The sequence below is a fragment of the Protopterus annectens genome, chromosome 1.part1 (genome assembly GCF_019279795.1).
Source record: "Protopterus annectens isolate FY-2018-M chromosome 1.part1, PAN1.0, whole genome shotgun sequence".
Taxonomy (NCBI): Eukaryota; Metazoa; Chordata; order Ceratodontiformes; family Protopteridae; genus Protopterus; species Protopterus annectens.
Window position 1 is genome coordinate 802,547,821 of NC_056726.1, and position 18,963 is coordinate 802,566,783.

The following is an 18,963-nucleotide window of genomic DNA, read 5'->3' on the forward strand; positions in this document are numbered from 1 at the left end:
TTACAGCCGGAGTCCCCTTGGTCGTGCAGCTTGTGACACATGTCCTAGCACCGTCATCCCCGCCTTGTGTAACGTTTGCGGTCCTTCCAAGTGCTGCAGGCGTCAGGTTAGCTACAGGCCAGATGTGCCATTGTATGCAGTCATTGCTCTGGTGTGTGATGTGTACAGGGGTACAATGAACACCCCTGATGTGGATGCGATTCCTTCCAGACCAGGAGGCCACAGTGGAATGTCTTCACACCCACATTGCCATTGTGTGTGTTGACAGAGGTTACCGACAGGTGTGGTAGCCATTTCCATGAACATGTCCACCATCTTGAATGGCTTACCACCTACATGTGACATTGGGCTGAACATGTCCTTCACACTGGGTAGGTCTGCACCTTCTCTGGCATGTAGTAGCAGGCCATGGCTCTGGCACCAGTTATCCATGTCTATGACGCCCTAGGTGGATGTCCGTGTCACATGGGGTGTTGGGTATGGTGGCCGGTGTGTAGTCATCTGCATACCTTGTCTGCCACAATCCCCTATGATTGCATGCACATTGGAAGGTCGAATGCCATATGGCAGGGGCCCAGGACTGAGCCCTGTGGGCCTCCACTGGAGACCAGATATGAGTGTGACAAGGCACCAGGAACACCAACCCTGTGTGGTGTGACCTCCAACCTTTCTGAGAAGCATCGGGTGACATATGTCCCCACATGTATGCTGGCGAGCCTTTCCATGAGTCCCATGTGGAGTGTGCTCTGAACGCTCCCACCAGGTCATGGTACTGTGTGCAAACCCGCGTATCCCCATCAATGGCCTTGGTGACCACTCCAGACAGGACGAGCAGGTTCGGGAGGCAGGATCCGCCCTTGACTATGTTGTTGTGGGTATGTTGTATTGGCTGTACACCGCTGTCTGTATCCATGGGCACCTGTATGGACCTCCCCACAGCTTTGCAGACAAGGCTTGTCAAGCTGATAGGGTGTGGCTGTCTACAGTCCATAAGAGCACTACCCTGGCATAGTGGGACCACAGATGCCATATGCCATCCATCGGGGACATAGCCCATAGTAAGGCTAACATGACACAGTGGCCGCATGTGTGGGCCGAGGGCCTCAATGAGGATGGGTAGCACACAGCCAGGGACACCATCGGTGCCCATTGGTGCTGTGTCAACCGCCATAGAGATATGGGATCACTCCAGGCCATATGAGATGTTTCGGAGGCTACACTCTGGTGGGATGGATATGTCCTCTCTTGGGGGTGGATGTATGCATGGAACATGTCCGCTGGTTTGCAGACAATGTCTGTGGGTGCAGTGACCGTTGTACCATTCTGGACCATTTCCGGCCAAGTCTGTGTGCCCCCAACCATGTCCTTACCACAGTTAGGGAAGGCCCTATGGTTGTCTCATGTGCCCTCTGCAGTACCACTCCCACAAGCGGCCGTGGATGATTGTATGTGTGGCCGTATGGTGACGCCGGTATGAATGGGAGATGGTTTCCTGGTACTGACATTGCTCTGTCATGTATTAGCTCCAACTGTTGATGTACAGCTTGTCAGTGGCTGGGGTCCACCACACCATGTGCCTACCTGTGGTGGACAAGGTCCTGATGTTATCATGTTTGCCTGTTGCAGACATGCATGTGGGTGCTCAGAGAAGGCATTCGTTAGGCGGTTGGCAGTCTGGCCTGTGTTCAACACTGGCATGGAGGACTTGTAGGGTACCACACCGGTCGTATGATGTGTGTGGTTTGTTGTGGAGAGGTCATCACTTAGGTCCCCCATGCCGGTGTTGGGTGCAGGATGTGGATGACCAGTGGATCCACTATATGGTCTGGCATCACCATTGAGGGCTGTACATCCTGTGTGGGACATATCCTCACCATGTGTGATGGGCAGAACTGTCAGACATCCCCCCCTAGTGTGTATGGTGCATGGCTGTTTAACAGTGGCCAGGTGTGAGAACACCTGGGAAGTGTGTTGTGCCATGGGTAATGTTCCCAGTCTATGTATGGGTGGTTCATGTCACCCAATACGGTGCTGTTGTGAGAGCATGCACACTCACCAGTGTCCTCAGGACGTCTGTGCAGGTATCCTGTGTTTGGGAGGGTTGTCTGTAGCATGCAACAAACTGTAGGCCAGTCCTACACATGGTTAATTGCACCTAGATATTCCCCGCTGCAACGGCCATGTCTGTGGCATGGCCGGGTTGCTGTTGTGTGGCTGGACACACACGACGGTCCACATTCCGCCACCCATGCCATCGCACCATGTGTATGCATGTCTGCCCTGTGCCGAGTGTAAGTGTCTGAGCATGCCCAGTAGGCAGCTGTGTAGATAGACACACAGCACAGTGCACACCGCGCCCGACTGCAGTTATACCCCGGGTGCATGCCTGTATCCCCTTCGCAATGGCCACGTCTGTGGCATGGCCAGGTTGCTGTTGTGTGGCTGGACACACACGACGGTCCACATTCCGCCACCCATGCCGTCGCACCATGTGTATGCATGTCTGCTCTGTGCCGAGTCTAAGTGTCTGAGCATGCCCAGTAGGCAGTGATGTACTGATCAGTAGTTACTTGGTATTCCCGACTGCAGCACTAACGCGTTACTGTACGGCGACCTTGGGATGGTAACAGGCTGCGTGACTGCGCACTCTGACATAATTCCCGATCGGGCGCATTGCCTCTGCAAATGATACCACCCACGTAGGGGTATGCCTCCTGACAGCGCTCTGCTCAGTAAACTCGGTAGCGCGTTCTGTAAATGCTTCATACTGTAGTGTGTTCATGTAGATAGGCGTAGGTTCGTCTCCCGTCCCTTCCGTGTGTGTGTGTGTGTGTGTGTGTGTGTGTGTGTGTGTGTGTGTGTGTGTGTGTGTTTCCAGCTGCCTCTGCGAATGAACATGCTTTTAGACGCTTCGCAACACATACCTTGGCTATTGCCAACTATTGTCTTGCGGGTGATGTCACCAGCCTAGAAGTATGCCTCTGACAGCGCTCTGCTCAGTAAACTCGGTAGCGCGTTCTGTAAATGCTTCATACTGCAGTGAGTTCATGTAGATAGGCGTAGGTTCGTCTCCTGTCCCTTCCGTGTGTGTGTGTGTGTGTGTGTGTGTGTGTGTTTCCAGCTGCCTCTGCGAATGAACATGCTTTTAGACGCTTCGCAACACATACCTTGGCTATTGCCAGCTATTGTCTTGCGGGTGATGTCAGCAGCCTACAAGTATGCCTCTGACAGCACTCTGCTCAGTAAACTCGGTAGCGCGTTCTGTAAATGCTTCATACTGTAGTGAGTTCATGTAGATAGGCGTAGGTTCGTCTCCCATCCCTTCCGTGTGTGTGTGTGTGTGTGTGTGTGTGTGTGTTTCCAGCTGCCTCTGCGAATGAACATGCTTTTAGACGCTTCGCAACACATACCTTGGCTATTGCCAACTATTGTCTTGCGGGTGATGTCACCAGCCTAGAAGTATGCCTCTGACAGCGCTCTGCTCAGTAAACTCGGTAGCGCATTCTGTAAATGCTTCATACTGTAGTGAGTTCATGTAGATAGGCGTAGGTTCGTCTCCCGTCCCTTCCGTGTGTGTGTGTGTGTGTGTGTGTGTGTGTGTGTGTGTGTGTTTCCAGCTGCCTCTGCGAATGAACATGCTTTTAGACGCTCCGCAACACATACCTTGGCTATTGCCAACTATTGTCTTGCGGGTGATGTCACCAGCCTAGAAGTATGCCTCTGACAGCGCTCCGCTCAGTAAACCCGGTAGCGCGTTCTGTAAATGCTTCATGCTGTAGTGAGTATCATGTAGATAGGCGTAGGTTCGTCTCCCGGCCCTTCCGTGTGTGTGTGTGTTTCCAGCTGCCTCTGCGGATGAACATGCTTTTAGATGCTTCAAAACACATACCTTGCCTACCAGCAGCCATTCCTGTACGGTTGTTGCCACCCACCTGTACATGTGCCTCTGCTGGTGCTGTACTCGGTGGTCCACGTAGCGCATACCATACCTGTGTTGTACGTTTGTGCGGTTGAGTATGTGGGTGTGTGGTCAATCATCATGCGTGCCACATGTGTGTGTGTGTCCAGGCTCCCAGCTGCATGGGTTCATACGGTATGGCTCTGAGTTTTACGCAGAACACCCATAACCTGACGCCATCCTTGTGTTTGTGGATGGCGGACGCAGCTCGTGGTACTGCTTGTGTGCTTGTTCTGGTCGGCGACCTCCGTAGCGTGTTCTCCACGTGCACCCTACTATGGTGTTGTGGGGTGCTGCTGTGTACATTACACTCACGGGCCTGCCGGATGTGTCCGTCTGTATCTCTTTCTTTGTATATCTATGTACCTATGTTGTGGACGTACCGCTGCTCTACCATGGACAGCTGTCTTCCCATGTATCGCATATTGTCACGGCTGACACATATAACTGTGGTACGTTGCATATTCACACATTGTCCATGCACCGTCCGTATTCCAGAACACCTCATAGACATCTGCTGGATTACGTGGCAGACAGCTATCCTTGCTGTCCTGACACTGTACCCATAGACGACATACACCTTGTGTGTAGTTGCCTGAGAATGGAGAGTGAATGTCTAACTGTGCTGAATGCATGGCCGCAGTGTGTATCTCGCTATAGCCATGTGTGCAGCTGTCGCCACTATGGGTATCCTTGTGGACCGCTGTTACATGGGCACGCCTGAACATACCTGCAGACTGTACTACCCTCCGACGGCAGCGCCTTAGATCGTCCGCTGCCCTAGGCTCTGGGGCTACATGGCGCACGCCAACACAACACATGGTGCACCCATCTTGGTATACCTACGTGACACGCCTACTAGACAGGTGGCCCTACTAGAGCGGCGCCCTGGGCAGCCGCAGGATTGGCGATGCCTACGGCCGCTTTGGGCACATCACAAGGCAAACGCCTACATTCGGTGTTTTACGACGTCTAGATTATAACACCACAGGAGGGACTTCCTCAGCTATGCTGAAGAATGCGGATGTGGATAGATTAGTAGGTGGAGGGTTGGCCACACACCAGGGCTGACCGATGGATAACTGCTGAGGCATCTTTTGAGAGGCAGGTGGAGCAAACACCTGTAACGGGAATGTAGTGTAGATACAGATGTAGGGTTAACATACATTTGTCCACTCTGTCGGTTCTGTACCGTTGTATTACAGTGATATGCTATGCATATCTTCCATAGACATTGTTAGGTCTTCGGTTTTTGAGAATTGGACATACTACAATATCATACTACGTAAATACTTAAAAACTGCAAAATCGTGAAAACAACAGCAACCTGCGGCGGTAATAGTTCGACACAAGTCTTCTTAACGTTTAAACAGTTTATTAAAACGCAACGTTGTTGCCACAACTTCTTCGAAAAGCAAATTCTTAAACTGTTCACAATCAACAATGTGAGATTTAAGAAATCGTTAAGACTCACATTGTTGATTGTGAACGCCTTTAGAATTTGCTTTTTCTGCAGAAGTTGTGGAACAACGAAAACGTTGCATGTTTTAATAAACTGTTTAAATGTTAAGAAGACTTGTGTTGTGTCGAACTACGGGGACTATTCTTGCCGCAGGTTGCTGGTTTGTTTGTTTCTCATAGTACAATATCATGTAATACGTGTGTTCATAGGATGCTTTCTGAGATGTTGACATGTGTGTGTTTCGTTAGCAGTGCGTCTGTGCTTTCTATGCTGTGGCTACATGTTCATTGTTCGCATAGAAAGTGACAAATGGAAGTGCAAGGGTGGATATTTAAAGCCTGGATGCTTCCATGTTATGTGTAAGTCTCACGGGGCCTACGGGTGATAGCGCATACATGTCTATGAAGAACCTTTGGATACCATATGCGACCTGTCGTGGACAAAATGTTTAAGTTGACTGTTCCATCTACCTATGTGTGACATGGTTTGTGGCCATAGGGTGCCAGCAAGTCTTTCCTGTTCATTGGGTGTTTGCCATGGTCAATTGACATCAATCCTATTAATTCACTGAAGGATGTCTTTCATTGGTGGGAACGCCATAGTTTGACCATCGTATGTCTTTCCCAGCCGACGTTGATATTGTGCCATTGGTATGTTTACACAGGTCACCCATCTGTTCCACTGTATGGAAGCATGTGATCCCCATTTATGTGCTGGCAGATTGAGTGCTGTACGCCGGTATCTGCCCAGCGGTCTGGCTTTGTATGGGGAGTGTCTACTGTAGTCCCTATCTGTATTTCCTGGGTTATGCCTTGCAACAGCTGTGGCATTCCCCCAGGTTTGCAGCTATGGGTGCCATCTTGGCCGACGCTTGTCCATCCATGGAACTGCCTACTGGACACTAGTATAGGGCTGTACACATTTCACAGCTGCATTCTGCATTTCGTGGATGATCGGCATTATTGGTGCGGAGTAGCCCATATGCCATGGCCACGCCCGCACACGGGGCGGGACAACGAATCATCTGCCAATCCACACCGAGACCCATTTTTGCATACCCACGATCCCATGTCTGCAACCTCGACAGTACCCATTGCACACCCTTCATGTGTGCGGAAATGGGATGTGAACGCACGTGTATGGACGCAGCAACCTGGGGAGTCCTATTCATATGTCCTGCATTTCATGGACGGTTGTCATCACCCTTGAAGACGCTTGTGGTGCATATATCTACCTGTGCCGTAGTCACGGCTGTCACCTCTTCTGGGTCACACGATCGCAGCCTGTTGCCAACACTTAAGGAGAAATTTTGGGTCCTGCAATGGACACCGATGTGCATATGTAAAGTGTAGAACATGTTGGACTGTGTCCATTCAGCCAGTGGGTTTGACTGCCGCCGTATGTTCCCCAGTCCCGGATGTCTGTTTGCCTACCCATATTATGTAGTGCTACGGAACCCGTGTCCTTCCACAATTAACCCATATGGTGTTACTGTAGTACTGCAGGTTGGCAACTGCTTTAAGTAATCCTCAGAGGTACCATTGTGAACTATCCGCCACTGTATTGTCATTATCACACAGCCGGTACATGTAGAACCTATTTATTCATGAAAGGATGTTATTTATGTGTGGGAACGCCATAGTTTAACCATAGTATGACCTTCCTAGTTGACGTTGTTGGTGTGCCATTAATATGTGTTCCACAGGTCGCCCGTATGTTCCGTGGAGTGGAAGCGGGTGTTCCCCACATACTTGCTAGCACCTTGGCTGCTGTGTACGCCGGGATTCGCACGGCAGGATAGATGTCTATGGGGTGTGTCTACTGTTGTTTCCATCTGTATTTCCTGTGTTATGCCTTACTACGGCTGTGTGATTCCACCAGGTTTGCTATTATGGGTGCCATCTTGTCCGTACGTTTGTCCATCCTTGGGAAATGCCTACTGGACACTGGTGTAGGGCTGTACCCATTTCACAGCTGCATGTAGCATTCTCCGGTGGATGATTGTCAGTATTGGTGGGTGGTAAGGCATGTTCTGTACCCACATCCCTCCCACGCGGCGGGACAATGGATCATCTGCCAATCATCTCCAACACCCATTTCTGCATACCCACTATCCCATGGCTGCAACCCTCGACAGTACCCATAGCAAATCCTCCATGTGTGCTGGAATGGGATGTGGACGGACATCTGTGGACTCGACAATCTGTGGATTCCTGTGCATATGTCCCGCATTTCATGGACAGTTGTCATCAACCTTGAACACGCTGGCGGGGCATATATGTAGCTGTGCCGTAGTCACGGCTGTAGTTCATCTTGGTCTTCCGCTCGCACCCGGTTGGCGTTGCAAAAGGACAAATATTTGGGTCCTACAATGGACACAAATGTGCATATGTAAAATGTAGAACATGTTGGACTGTGTCCATCTGGCCAGTGGTTGTGACCGCTGCTGTATGTGTGTTTGACTACACATATTATGTTGTGCTACGAAACCCATGTTCTACTACGATTAACCCAAATGGTATTGATGTAATGCTGCAGGTTGGCAACTGCTTTAAGTAATCCTCAGAAGGCCCAGTAGGACATATACGCCACTGTATTGTCAATATAAAACAGCCAGAACATGCATACCCTATTTATTCATTGAAGGATGTTCGTTATATGCGGGAACGCTAGTGTTGAAACATCGTATGACCTTCCTAGTTGAGGTTGTTAGTGTGCCATTAGTATGTGTTCCACAGGTCGCCCATTTGTTCCGCAGTATGGAAGCGAGTGATCCTCATGTTGTTGCTGGCAGATCGAGTGCTGTGTACGCCGGTATTCGCACGGGCGGTCTGACTTTGTATGGGGAGTGTCTACTGTAGTCCCTATCTGTATTTCCTGTGTTATGCCTTACCGCAGCTGTGTAATTCCACCAGGTTTCCAGTTATAGGTGCCATCTTGGTCGTACACTTGTCCATCCATGGGAATTGCCTACTGGACACTGATATAGGGCTGAACACATTTCACACCTGCTTTTAGCATTACCCAGTGGATGCTTTGCATCCTTAGTGGGGACTAAGGCACGTGCTATACCCACAGCCCTCCCACGGGGCGGGACAACGGATTATCTGCCAAACAACACCGAGCCCCATTTTTGCATACCCAGGATCCCATGGCTGCAACCCCCCATGGTACCCATTACACACCCTTCATGTGCGGGACTGGGATGTGGACGACTTCTATGGACACGACAATCTGGGGATTTCTGTTCATATGTCCTGCATTTCATGGACAGTTATCATCAACCTTAAACACGCTGGTGGTGCATATGTCTAGCTGTGCCGTAGTCACGGCTGTCACTCTGTCTGAGTCGATCACAGCTGGTCGACGGTGCAAACGGAACAATTTTGGAGTCCTACAATGGACACCGATGTGCATATGTAAAGTGTAGAACGTGTTGGACTGTCACCATCTGGCCAGTGGTTTTGACTGCCGCTGTATGTTCCCCAATCGCGGATGTCTGCTTGACTACCCATATTATGTATTACTTGGCCTATCTATATCCACGTGCCAGTAAGCGGAAATACAGCAAACCTTGGCCCTGCCCATCTTCATAAAAGACATTATTGAACATATATCGCGCAAAACAGACAATGACAAAAACGATACACTCCACAGTCAAAAGATACTGAGCTCTTTCACCTACTAACATGGGGCATCGGAGTACGAAATACATTACATAGTCGTCCCTTATACACTTCCTTCAGAGTCAGTTTAAAGTCAATTAATCAATAAACCTGCTCATAGTTAAGTGGACAGTGCTCCAAGTCTTGATGATAACGTGACATATACAAATCAGTGTTGCATACATTACTTAATGGAAACAATAATACGACAACAATGTGTTAATATAAATACAATATTGGTCAATACAATCAGTATATTGAAACATAGTTGATAATTGTTGTGAGTAAACCTTAGAATGTAGTGTGTTGATCAGGATATTTTATATCAATGTGTATAATTGTAGCATTACGATTCCAAAGCATGGAATCAATAAGTACAATTTAAGCATATATTTTACAATTATGAATGTAAATGAGTGGAGGACACATCCTTAACCTTCCCTGCTTCGAGTGGATCACACACGCACACACCGCATTTCCTAATTGTGGGTTACGCGCAGGCGCATGCATATCCGTATTCTGTTTATATATGTTTACTGGGTCTGTGTGGTTACGTGGTGTGTGTTAGTTGTGACCATTCCGTAACATGTCTCTGATCCGTTGACGGACGGTGCAGAACGCACTTACAACTTTATACATGTAACAGTCTTTGCAGCATGGACGCATTACGCATAACGCTCACATCTATATGTTCTATAGTCGTAATTCAAACGTGACTGCATTCACGTTTGCCGGTTACTGTGACCACTACACGCTAGCTGTTCGGTGTCATTAATATGCATACCCATGGTACTTAGCTACATTTACATATCCCCCGCACTCACGCACGCCACAGGCATCCATTCTCCTGCTGGGAAAGGTGCGGTACTGCATGTTAAACATTCCTTATTCCCTCTCGCTCATGGCCCAGGATGCATATGTCGTGACCGCAGGGATGTTCAGATCACAGGTGCTTATATCCCCTACGCATACAGGCCTTCGATTGTCAGGGTGTTCCTGTGGTGCTTTGGGTTTGGTCTTGTCCGCCCAGTGTACGGAACTGCCCTGACCGTGTACGAATGTTAGATGAGTCACATGGGCACGGTTTGTCCGTGTCTATGATACCATGTCACCCCCCCCAATTATTCATAACCATGTGCGCTGATTGGCCGGTGTACCCGTTGTAGATCTTGTTATACTAATTGCACACGGTCTGGTCGAACGGACCTATTTCCATTACTAACCCTCGGTATGTATGACCTGTGTCGCAATATTACATGGGTTTACCATTGCGTGACGGCTTTCACTGAGCCACAGACATGTCCGTTGCTTGGTTTGGGACGGTTCCGCTCTGCTACACACATTTAACATGGCGGAACAGGTTGAACAGCTCAGCCACGGGGACATCGGGCTCTCCGTCGCTGTTTAGTATTGAATCGCTATGTTGAGTTTGTTTCACAAAGCGAGACAGTGTCGACATTGGTAACGGACATCTCGCGCAGTACGTCCGCACCGCTGGGTGCCGTATGTCTGCGCTTGGGCGGACAGGCATTATGCTGTGCCATTATGTCTGGGAATATATGGTTTCTTGCCATAGATGATATGGCATACTAGCAATGACCCGCGCCTGGGTGTGGGTACTGCTGTATTACCCACGGGAAGAGTGGCCTTAGGTTAAGTGGTGCCCTAGGCAGAAGGACTCCATGTTGCCACCGCCACATCACCCGCTACCCCCCTCCTGGTCTACCTACACCAAATAAAGTCTGGAAAGGTGCCCCGAGTAGAGCAACGCCCTAGACGGCTGCCTACTTGGCCTATGCCTAAGGCCGGCTATGTGTGTGGTCCCTCGGGCATCGGACTCAGGAACGCGCCACATCTGCCGTGGGTATGTCCAGCATTACCCACATCCGGCCGTGGTTTATTGCTATGATGTTCCATGTGTACAGTGGTGCCGGTTACCATACATATGCCTTTCTCAAAAGCCGATTTCACACTTCTGAACACTACTGTGGTCTCCTTTAAGGCCCCTGAGCCAGTGGTGAACATTACTCAAACCGCTGAATCACGTACATATGCCTTCCACCAGCACCTACAGGACTGCATGGATCAGGCAATCCCATACAAAACTGTGACTCTTTGTACCAAAGACAAGCATCCAGTCTGGTGGACCCCAGCCATGAACAAGCTCTACAACGACAGGAGGTAGCTACTACAAGTTAAAGCGGAATACTTGTAAGGTAACACACCCTTGCTCATTATATGTGAAGAACTACAAGCTGTCATGAAATCATCCAGGGAAATTCAACAGAGAAATTAACAAGGACTCAACAGACAATCATAAGGCCTTCTTTAGCTATGTTGGACACCTGGGAGGACACTCCCAGATATGCTCAGACTGGGTTCAGAATGATGTGAAGATGACTGAACCTACACACATTGCCAACATACTGGCTGACAGGTTCAGTGCTAACATTTCCCCCGCCCCACATGGAGAGATATCTATACCAGAGAATTGTAGATCCTGGAACATCTGTAACGCACAGGTGGGAAATGCTGTCTCCAAGGCAGTAAACACAGCATCCATGGGACCAGATGGTGTCCCAGCTGTGTACTCCATGAACTCTATGGGGAATTAAACCCACACTTAGGACAGCTGTTTAATCTTAGCCTCACCTCAGGATACGCACTCCAAGTAGTAGCACAAGGCGACTGTAGTCACACTTCACAAGGATGGTGCCTCCACTGACCCTGGTTATTACCATCCCATTAGCTTGACAAGCCTTATCTGCAAAGCCATGGAGAAGGATCATAATGGAACTCATAGATAAAGACATAGGGGACTTGCATACTTTGGATCCAACCCAGTTTGGCTTGGTCAAAGTCAGATCATGCCTTTTACACGTGTTTGACTTTGTAGGATCAGTCACCAAGGCCATTGATGAGGGTAAAGCAGTCCATACAGCCTACCTCAACCTGGCAAAGGCCTTCGACACAATACCCCCCTCGGGTATCATTGATAAACCCATCATCTTGAACGTAAATCCATACATCGCCATATGGGTTGCAAACTGGCTAAGTCACGGAACCCACACGGTCATAGTTGCTGGTGCCATGTCATACTCACAGCCAGTCACAGGTGGTGTCCCATGGGGCTCAGTCCTGGGTCCACTATTTTTCAGCATCTACATTTCCAAAGTACAAGCAAACACAGGGGGGTTATGGCTGACAATGTTTGCAGATGACTGCAAACTGGGTGCCATAGTCAGACACACATCTGACACAGATATCCTTCAGGAGGGCCTCACAGATGTGGATAAGTGGTGCCAGAGACATGGCCTACAGCTAAATGCCAGGAAATGCATAGTCATACCCTTCGGGAAGAACAAGGTTACCCCAGCTACCATATAGGTGGCAATCCACTGAGCACAGAGGGAGTTACCAGGGATCTGGGGACCCAGGTTGTTGTTAACCGCTCGTTCGACACACACGTTGCTAACGTAGTTAGGTAGACCTTCAACATTGCCCACATCATCATGAAGGGATTCACATCTAGATCAGGGAGGTCATTGTCCCCTTGTACTCATCACTCATTAGACCTATGATTGGGTACAATGCCCGCTCAGAATGTATCTGACCCGACACCTGCAGCAGCTGGACAGGCCCCAACAGTTCATCGACAAACAGATGCAGGGTCTCAGGAATATGTGTTATGCTGACCGACTGAAAGAATTCCAGCTGTATACAGTCGCATACCACTTGCCCAGAGGTGACCTGTGCCTGGCATACAAGGCCATGTCGAACCCAGATCTGATGACTATGCTTCACCTAAAGAATTTAGATCCCCAGAACCACAAGGGCAGGTGACGTACACCTTCACACTGTCATTAATAGAACGTGCTGGTGGGACAGATTCATCACCCAGACACTCACTATGCTGTGGAACAACATCCCAGTACATGTGAGGCCAAGCACCTCGCTGGCCTTGTGTTAGTATTTTGACAAGGATGTCTGAATTGATTTCTTTAACTAACCTTCTAAATGAATATTTACTTTACCACATTGTGAATCTTTACATTTCGTTGGTCTATTTTACATTAGTCATAATCATACGGTTTATCTCTATATATTATGGTTCATTTATATTACTAGGTGTCTGTAGTTCTTTTAATATATTGGCACAATCCGTAGAACATATATATGTAGCTTAAACAGTCAGACATTTGGAAAACATTATGTTGGTTCTTCTTTCATATATATACATATATTTCTATTTTTCTATGAAGAATGTACCTTCCCAAGCAATGTCTGATGTACTCACTGTGTGGAATCTGTAACCCAAGTAAAGTTTGTTTGCTTGTTTGCCTTTAAGGCATTTAATTAATACTTAGCACATCTAATTTAATGACCAATTAAGGGTTTTAAATGTAGTAGGTTGGACTGCATTGTATGTATTCTGAATAAGTCTGCTTATGAAGCAGACGAAAAGAGCTTCAATAAACTATGGTGACTGCATTTAATTCCTGGTGGGCTCTGAGTGGTCGCTGACGGTGTCTACAGTACCTCGCCTTTGCTTTGGACTTCTTCAGCTGGTTGTCTGTGTTTTTGTATGGGGAATGTCAAGTGTAGTCCCTATGTGTATTACCTGTGTAATGCCTTACTGCGGCAGTGTAATTCCACCGGGTTTGCAGTTATGGGTGCCATCTTGGTCATACGCTTGTCCATCCATGTGAATTGCCTACTGGACACTGGTATAGGGCTGTACACATTTCACACCAGCATTTAGCATTCTACGGTGGATGCTTTGCATTAGTAGTGGTGAGTAAGGCAGGTACTATGCACACATCCTCCCACGGGCAGGACAACGGATTATCTGCCAGACAACACAAAGCCCCATTTCTGCATACCCAAGATCCCATGGCTGCAACCCTCGACAGTACCCATTACACATCCTTCATGCGCGGGACTGGGATGTGGACACATGTATGGACACGCCGATCTGGGTATTTCTGTTCATATGTCCTGCGTTCATGAACACTTGTCATCAACCTTAAACACGCTGGTGGTGCATATGTCTAACTGTGCCGTAGCCATGGCTATAGCATCGCCTGTTGTTCGGAAACGCCTGGAGTGAGTTATGTGAAAAGGTATTTTAGGGTCCTTCAATGGACACCAATGTGCATATGTAAAGTTAGATGTTGCTGGACTGTGTCCAACTGGCCAGTGCTTTTGACTGCTGCTGTATGTTCCCAATCGCGGATGTCTGTTTGACTACCCATTCTTCGTGGTGCTACGTAACCAGGTGATTTACAGCTGTGAACAGATGGTGTACATCCAAAGATGCAGGTTAGCAACTGCTTCAAATAAAACTCAGACGTCCCAATAGGACATATCCGTCACTGTAATTTCAACATAACACCACCGAACATGTAGATCCCCTATGTCTTCATTGAAGCATGTTTTCTTCATAGGTGGGAACGCCATAGTTTACATATCCCAGTTGACGTTGTTGGTGTGCCATTACTTTGTGTTGCACAGGTCGCCCATCTGTTCCACAGTATGGTAGCGAGTGCTCCCCCATTGTGTTGCTGGCAGATTGAGTGCTGTGTACCGGTGTTTGCATGGCGGTCCAACTTTGTATGGGGAATGTCAACCGTAGTCCCTATGTATATTTGCTGTGTTATGCCTTACCGCGGCTGTGTAGTTCCACCGGGTTTACAGTTGTGGGTGCCATCTTGGTCGCACGCTTGTCCATCCATGAGAATTGCCTACTGGACACTAGTATAGGCCTGTACACATTTCACACCTGCATTTAGCATTCTCCGGTAGATGGTTTGCATTATTAGCGGAGAGTAAGGCAGGTGCTACGCACACATCCCTCCCACGGGGCGGGACAAAGGATTGCCTGCGAAACAACACCGAGGCCAGATTCTACATACCCAGACTCCCTTGACTGCAACAGTCGACAGTACCCATTACACATCCTTCATGTGTGCGGGACTGTGATGTGGACGCAGTTCTATGGACCCGGTACCCTGGGTATTTCTGTGCATATGTGCTGCATTTCATGGACAGCTATCATCAACATTGAACACGCTTGCGGTGCATATGTGTACCTGTGACGTGGTGACGACAATGAGTTCACATGGGTAATGCAGGAAGCTAGCAGGCATTCAATGAATGGAATTTCTGGGTCCTACAATGGACACCAATGTGCATATGTCAGGTTAGATGTTGCTGGACTGTGTCCACCTGGCCAGTGCTTTTCACTGCTGGTGTATGTTCCCCAATCGCGGATGTCTGTTTGACTACCCATTCTACATGGTGCTACGTAACCAGGTGATTTAGTACTGTGAACAAATGTCATACATCCAAAGATGCTGGTTAGCAACTGCTTCATATAAACCTCAGACATCCCAATGGGACATATCCGTCACTGTATTTTCAACATAACACCACCGGAACATGTTGATCACCTATGTATTCATTTAACCATGTTGTCTTCATAGGTGGGAATGCCATAGTTTACATATCCTACTTGACGTTGTGGGTGTGCCATTAGTATGTGTTCCACAGGTCGCACATCTGTTCCGCTGTATGGTAGCGGGTGCTCCTCATTCTGTTGCTGGCAGATTGAGTGCTGTGTACGCCGGTGTTGGCACGGTGGTCCGACTTTGTATGTGGAATGTCAACTGTAGTCCCTATGTGTATTTCCTGTGTTATGCCTTACCGCGGCTGTGTAATTTCCCGGGTTTGCAGTTGTGGGTGCCATCTTGGCCATACGGTTGTCCATCCATGACAATTGCCTACTGGACACTAGTATAGGGCTGTACACATTTCACACCTGCATTTAGCATTCTCCTGTGGATGGTTTGCATTATTAGCGGAGAGTAAGGCAGGTGCTACGCACACATCCCTCCCACAGGGCGGGACAAAGGATTGCCTGCGAAACAACACCGAGCCCAGAGTCTACATACCCAGAATCCCTTGACTGCAACAATCGACAGTACCCATTACACATCCTTCATGTGTGCGGGACTGTGATGTGGACGCAGTTCTATGGACCCGTACCCTGGGTATTTCTGTGCATCTGTGCTGCATTTCATGGACAGCTATCATCAACATTAAACACGCTTGCGGTGCATATGTGTACCTGTGATGACACTGAGTTCACGTAGGCGTTGAAATAAGGCATCATTCTTGTCTTTAGACAATTTTTGGGTCCTACAATGGACACCACTGTGCATATGTAAAGTGTAGAGCTTGTCGGACTGTGTCCTTGTGAGCAGTGGGTTTCACTGATGCTGTGTGTTCAACAATCGCGGATGTCTGCTTGACTACCCATACTGTGTAGTGGTACAGGAACCATGTTTTCCGACACCAGAACCCAATGGTGTACATCCAATGTTGCAGGTTAACAACCACTTTAATACCCAGAGGTCACGATTGGGAGGTATTGCCACTTTATTATCGGAACAACACCTCCAGACTGTGTAAATCACGGGAACTTTAGGCCAGTCTTACCCGCCATTTGCAATTGTAATTAGCAGACACGTGTCAATACATGTATGATAAGACATATTGTCATGCAGAAGTTAATCTATGTTATTTGGACATTGGCTTCTGCTATTGGCATCCGTTGCTGTGAGTGTTGCCAGTTACCATACACATTGCTTGCTCAGAGGCAGACTACACAATTCTGCACACTACTGTGGTCTCCTTTAAGGACCCTGAGCCAGTGGTCAACAGTACTGCAGCCACTGCATCAATCACATTTGCCATCTACCAGTACCTACAGGACTGCATGAACCAGGCATTCACTTACCCAACTGTGGTTCATTGTACCAATGCCAAGCATCCAGTGTGGTGTACCCCAGCCATACACAGGATGTACAACACGAGGAGGTGGCTACTACAAGGTGGAGCAGACACCTTGTGAGGTATGACACCCTTGGTCATCATATGTGTAGAGTTACACACTGTCATGCCATGGTCCAGGGCACATTCCACAGATATACCTACATGGACCTGGCTGACAATCATACCACCTTCAGTTGCTATGCTCAACACCTGGGAGGTCACTCCCACATATGCTCTGACTGGGTTCACAAAGAGGTGGAGTTTACTCAACATACACACATTGCCAACATACAGGCTGACAAGTCCAGTGAGGACATCTCCACACCCTCCCCACACATGAGGAGATGTCTGTACCAGCGGTTTGTGGTCACCAAATGTTCTGTGACACACAGGTGGGACATGCTCTCTCCAGGGTAGTGGACATAGCATCCATGAGACCAGCTGGTGACCCCACTGTGTACTCCACTATCTCATTGAGGAATTAGACCCACAGTTAGGACAGCTATTTCTTTGTAGCCTCACCTCAGGTAAGGTACCCAGGTTGTGTCGCATGGCAACGGTAGTCCCACGTCACAGGGCCAATGCCTCCACTGAGCCTGGTTATTACTGTCCCATTACCATGAGGAGACCTATCTGCAAAGACATGGGGAGGGATCATACTGCGGCTCGTACATGAATGCATAGGGGACATACATACTTTGCATCCAACATGGTTTGTCTTGTTCAGGGCGGTTCATGCCTTTAAAGCATGGTTGACATTTTCGGGACAGTCACCGAGGCCATTGATGGGGGTGTTGCAGTCCATACAGCCTACCTCAACCTGGCAAAGGCCTTCATCACATTACCCCCCTCAGGTATCGTTGATAAACCCATTGGCTGGGATGTGAACACGTACATCACAGAATGTGTTGTAAACTGTCTATGTGACACAACCCACACGGTCATACTTGCTGGCAGCATGTCAGACCTACTGCCTGTCGCATGTGGTGTCCCATGGGGCCCTTCCGTGGGTCCACTCCTATCATACATCTACATTTCCATGGTACAGGCACACACAGGGGTGTTATGGGCAACATTGTTTGTAGATGACTGCAAAACAGGTGCCATAGTGGGCCGGGCATCTGACACACATATCCTTGAAGGGGCCTCCCAGATATGCATATCTGCTGTCAGGGACATGGCCCACAGCTAAATGCTAAGTAATGCAACATCATACCTGTCGAGAAGTACTAGGTCACCCCTGTCCAGCATATAGGTGGCTGCCCACTCAGCACAGGGGTGATTACCAGGGATCAGGGGACAGAGTTTGTCGGTCACCATTCATTCAACACACATGTTGCTATCGTGGTTCTGTGGGACTTCTACATTGCCCACCTGTTTGTGCAGGGATTCACATCTACATCAGGCTAGGTCATTGTCTCCTTGTACCCATTACGTGTTACATCTATGATTTACTACATTGCCCCATTCAGACTGTATCTGACCATACACCTACAGCAGCTGGGAAGCCCTCATAGGTTAATTGTCGTACAGATGCAGGATGACATCATTTTGTGTAATGCTGCCCCACTTGTAGGACCCCTGCCCCATTAAGTCACATACCTGCTGTTTAGTGTTGACCTGTGCCAGACATACGAGGCCATGTCAACCCATATGTCATGTGTATGCTTCACCTACTGTATCTGCATCCCTCAGAACCACTAGGGCAGGTGACATGAACCTTGTCACGGTCATTAATGGGATGTGTTTGAGTGACACATATATCACCCAGACACTCACAATGCTGTGGATCTACATCACAGTACATGTGAGACAGAGATCCTTCATAGCCTTGTTTGCGGGTATGTTGTCCATTGGATGGAGAATTGCAGGTATAGGCCAGGGATTACATCATTATCACTGCTTGACGGAGGTACAGCAATATCATGAGTATTTTATCTGAAGCACAGAAGGTTGGCAAAGTCATCCTAACTATGGTGTAGTGTTATGGCTGAACCTGGGACGATGGCCTACCCTGTACCTATGGACCTATGAACCTATAT